Source organism: Morone saxatilis, unplaced genomic scaffold (assembly GCF_004916995.1).
Source record: "Morone saxatilis isolate NCDOM2014 unplaced genomic scaffold, NCSU_SB_2.0 Contig22, whole genome shotgun sequence".
In the NCBI taxonomy this organism is placed as follows: Eukaryota; Metazoa; Chordata; class Actinopteri; family Moronidae; genus Morone; species Morone saxatilis.
The window spans coordinates 164125-168817 of NW_023339785.1; the positions used below are offsets into that span (position 1 = coordinate 164125).

Sequence of the window (4693 nt, forward strand, 5' to 3'; positions counted from 1 at the left end):
ACATATTTTTGATGCTAAAAATCTCTGGGACTACTGTTTTGTGGCACCAAAAAATGTCATTGTTTCGCTCGTTTCTGTTAGATTTCATTGTTTTGATCGTAACTGTTACGTATGTAGCTATAAGTTATGTAGCCTTTCTTTGACAACTTCCAACCATGATGACATTATGTTTGTGTTATGGATGACCTAACACAAGCAAGTTTCAAGTTGCTGCCTGGATAATTGAAAAACACAGTGACAGTGATGAATTATAGCAGAAAAAATAAATGTGATAACTTGATCATACCTTGTTGAGTCCTCGGTTGCAGGTGCTGCTGGAAGGTGTCATCTGCAGCAGCTGCCAGGCTGCTTCACTTCTGGACTGGTCAGGTCTCCACTGCTTGTCATCTCCACTGGCTGGTTACTTGGCTTTACTGGGTGAACTGGCTCATCTTCTATAAGGCTGCTTTTACAATAGTAATGAAATGAGGAGCAAGTTTGCCCACCGGCATCCTTCAAACTTCTCTAAAACTTAAGTAAACTGATGTTCAAATCAAAATAAAATAGGATTGCTCATCAGTGTGGGATACCCTCTGCTCTCTGTGTGTGTGTCTCTCTTATGAAGCTGATGGACTGCCAGTCCATGCATTCCACTGTTACCTTGTATGGTCACTGGGGGGCGGGCCTTACACCAGGGAATGCCCCCTTTAAACATGACTGATGTCAGATGAACCAAGAAGCCTCAAATAGTGACCTATTCAGTTTGTCTGGGAGAGAGAGAGCGGGGGGGGGGCGGGGGCCAGGAGGGGGAGAAAGAGGGGAAGAAGAGGGTTGAGTTAAGAGTGGAGGAGGACAAGTAGAAGGAGACAGAAGCTGAGAAACAAAAGGAGGGAAAAAGAGAAAAAAAAGAAGAATTATTGAACAGAGTAAGGGAAATAAGGAGGAGTGTGTTGGGGGGGTATATTTTCCTTAGTGAATGAAAAAAAGGTTTGACAGTTTTCATATTTCTTCTAAATTTGGGCTTTTTCTGCATCGGGCAGCTGACTGGACGGCAAACCAATGAAATATCATGATACCATGTGGGACCTATTACACTGCTGAGAGACAGACAGACAGACAGAAAGAGAGAGAGGGAGAGACAAACAGACAGACTGAGAGGGAGGCAGACAGTCAGAGAGAGGGAGAGAGAGAGAGAGAGAGCAGGAAGAGGGTAATTATATGGAGTAACATTGTTTCACTGCTCTGATCTGTTACACACTTCACATAAAAAGAAATCCATCCACTTTGACTGCGTTTGAGCACTAAGCATCATCGATGTAACAGAATCCTTCTCTCATCCTGCTCAGCTCAGAATGCGGCCCACAAATTCAATGCTTGATCCAAGGTGTTAATGAAGCAGGTCTCTGTAAAGATGTTGGCACAACAGTCTTTGATTTCCTATTGTGTGGCCAGCCTGAGTCTCATTTCAGCCATTAGCTGGGAGTAGCCTTAAGTCCAAGCTGGGACCAGCATGGCTTCTGCTCTTAAACTGCAGCAATTAAACTGAAAACAGATTAAAACAAAAAGAGAGAACTTTGAAGGAGTAGCCTACCAGCCGGAGCATTTGCTATTGCCAAAATAGTCAAAGTCGATTTGAACAATTTTGGCTTAGCCCTTCAAATCAAACCCAATCAGACATCATTCAATAATGTTTTTAGCAATAACGCTGAAACAAATTACAGATTAATCAATCATTAACCATTTCATTTAATGTTTTACATTGTAGGAGGAGGCACATCTCTCAACCTCACCTATCAAACTGACCATATATTCTGTTTTCCATTTTTTTTCAGATATTTCTTGGAGATTTTTGTCTTTATTGGATAAGACAGCTAAAGACAGGGGAGAGTGGGGATGCCATGCAGCAAAGTGGCTCAGAGGTAGAGCGGGTCATCTACTAATTGGAAGGTTGTTGGTACGCTCCCCAGCTTCTCCCACTGCATGTTAAAGTATCCTTGAGCAAGATACTGAACACCAAAATGCTCCCTTAGTTAGTTAGTTTTTGTTTGATGAGCTTTGCCATCTTTGTGTGAATGTGTGTGAAAGGCTGAATGTGGCATGTACTGATCGTAAGGCTAGAAAGGTGCTACTCAAGTGATTGATACTATACAAGTACAGTCTATTTACCATAAATCCATTATGAGCATAGGGACCTACTATGTACTCTTAAAATATCTTTACACGTGCAGGATTTGCTTTGACTGGCCATGACAGAGTATGATACGGCGACTTTTTGTCTCTTACAGTAACCTACAGTAAATTATACTTGAGGTTTCCTAATTCAAGCTAATTTTGAGCACTTTTATTCATGTGCTATTGTGCTATCCTACTATTCTTGGCTTTTATTCAAGCCAAAATATGAGATGTTTGATAAATACAACTGTATTTTAAGTATAAGACAATAAATACAAAAACTGAAATCACTGATTTCGCATGTTGTGAGTCTCTGAAGTGTCAGTGGTCCATATGAGTCCATAGCAGCCACAGTTCTAACATTGTTGTTTTCTTGAAATTGTTTGTATTTTACAAACACAATGAAAACATTTAGATGTGTATCATCTGGTGACTGGATAGAACTTTAGTTCTAGAGTTCAGTGCTCTAAAGTCAGTGGAGATGGTTGCGGCCATCATTGAGTCCATCCTCACCATGCTACTGCTACTGCCAGGGTTTCAGTTGTGGGGGTCTCTAAAAAAGCAACGTTAGATTGGGAAAAGCGGAGTGAAGGGAGAACACATTCCCACCCTTTTAGGTATCATAAGTAGTTACTTTTTTACGCTCTGCAGTACCCTGTCCTTTATAGCACTCTATTAGTGGGAAGATACATCATAAATGGTTGTTGGTAATGAATTAGCGACCCCCATCTTCTTTCAATGGAGCTCAGACCATTTGTTATGTAACTGGCTCCCACATAACTCAAAACCTGACAAATGCAGACTTCTGTGTTTTCATGTATTTATGTTTTGAAAATGTTTGATGTATTGGATGCCTGGTACGAACCAGACAGCCCATGTTCGATTCCAACCATTGGCCCTTTGCTGCATGTCATCCACCTCTCTCTTCCCCACTTTCCTGTCTCTCTACAGTAAAAGCTGTAGATAATAAAAAACCCAAAAATAATCTTTCAAAAAATGTCTGCTCTATTGCAGGTGGTGTATATTTATTGTATATTATCTTTTATATATTATTTTGTGAGCTTTTATGATCATCTTCATCTAATTCATGATAGGTATGTTTTACATGGGAATGCCACTTTTATGTGCTGCAACTATCTTGCACAGGACCCACCTACAAAAGAGATTTTTAATATTTCTTGGTAAATAACTTTATGGGTGTTTAATATTGCTGCAGATTTATGTCAGTGCCAGATTTTACAGACTAACACATAAGAAAAACACAACACTGCAAACAAACAACATTTCTGAATGTTTGTTTGTATTAATATAAATGTAAATGTATTCCCTGTTAAAGTAGATTGTAGTCTGTATTTGCAGTGTGTATGTGAGAGAGAAGGGGGGCAGGTACAAACCAGCTCTCTGTCTGTTATGTCTCTTGTGTCTTAATAAGGTAATGTTTGGAGATGGTTCACTGTTTACAGCAGCTGACAAGACTGGGCTATTAGTGATGGCAACTAAGCATGGACACACACACACACATACCTAGATTACCCTTTACTAAATGTACAATGACTCAACATCAGGCGACTAACTTTTATTTAAAGTGTGTGTTTGTAGTGTTTCCCTCATATGGAGCCTGAGTCTGACCCACTGAACTGTATGAAGTGAGTAAATATCAATACCTTTGAAGGATTTCTAAAATGTATGAGGGATATGGAAAGCATATCTAGACCTATGGTAAATGGTAAATGGACCTGTACTTGTATAGCGCCTTTCTAGTCTTCCAACCACTCAAAGCGCTTTTACACTACATGCCACATTCACCCGTTTCACGCAAGTCATCGAACAGAACTAACACATTCAATACACATTCAACACAGATGCTATGCATCAGGAAGAATTTGGGGTTCAGTATCTTGGTCAAGCTTCGCACATTGCAGAGGAGCATCGAACCAACAACCTTGCGATTGTGGGACGACCCGCTCTACCTCTGAGCCACAGCCGCCCCTATGCTGTGCCCAGCGACCTCGAGCACTGACATGTTTTCAGTACAGGTCAATTTAGAATTTGTGGCCATGATTGGTCCTGAGATATGCCAGTCCTTGCAAAGATGCAACATGGATTCAGCCTGAGATGAAGAACTGGGAGGAAAAAACACCCTTGGAGCTGGATTGATTGCCCCTGTGTCCTTGTAACATACACTCAGAGCACAATGCTCTGCTCCAACTCACTCTTTCTTTATATATATAAAGGAGCAACATTCAAGCATATTGATGTTTTATATATATATATATATAATGTAAGAAGCAATTTAGCCAAAAAGAGAAAAAGAAGAATCAGAAACAGTAGAAATATATACAAATACTCAGATTCTATAATCAGGTCTTTGAAGAGACACACTGAAACATAGTCCTTGCACCTGATAAAACACAATGAAGGACAAAGCTGTGTGCTTCAATGGGTAGTGGTCTACACACTGACTTGTCCTCTTAAAGAAGTCGTACCCTTAATTGGCACTTCTTTACTAGATATGATTAATCTTTCCTTATTGTCAGGATAT

The 4693-nt window shown here is 40.2% G+C and overlaps 1 protein-coding gene across 3 annotated transcripts in view; it reads left to right on the forward strand.

The window, feature by feature from the left end:
* Positions 1-4693, forward strand: part of fbxo38 (F-box protein 38) — a 38793-nt gene that overhangs the window by 7185 nt on the left and 26915 nt on the right. For all 3 annotated transcript variants that reach the window (XM_035669205.1, XM_035669207.1, XM_035669206.1), the window contains exon 2: positions 579-589. The gene's annotated coding sequence lies outside the window, so the exon portion shown is untranslated. The remainder of the gene's footprint in view (positions 1-578; positions 590-4693) is intronic.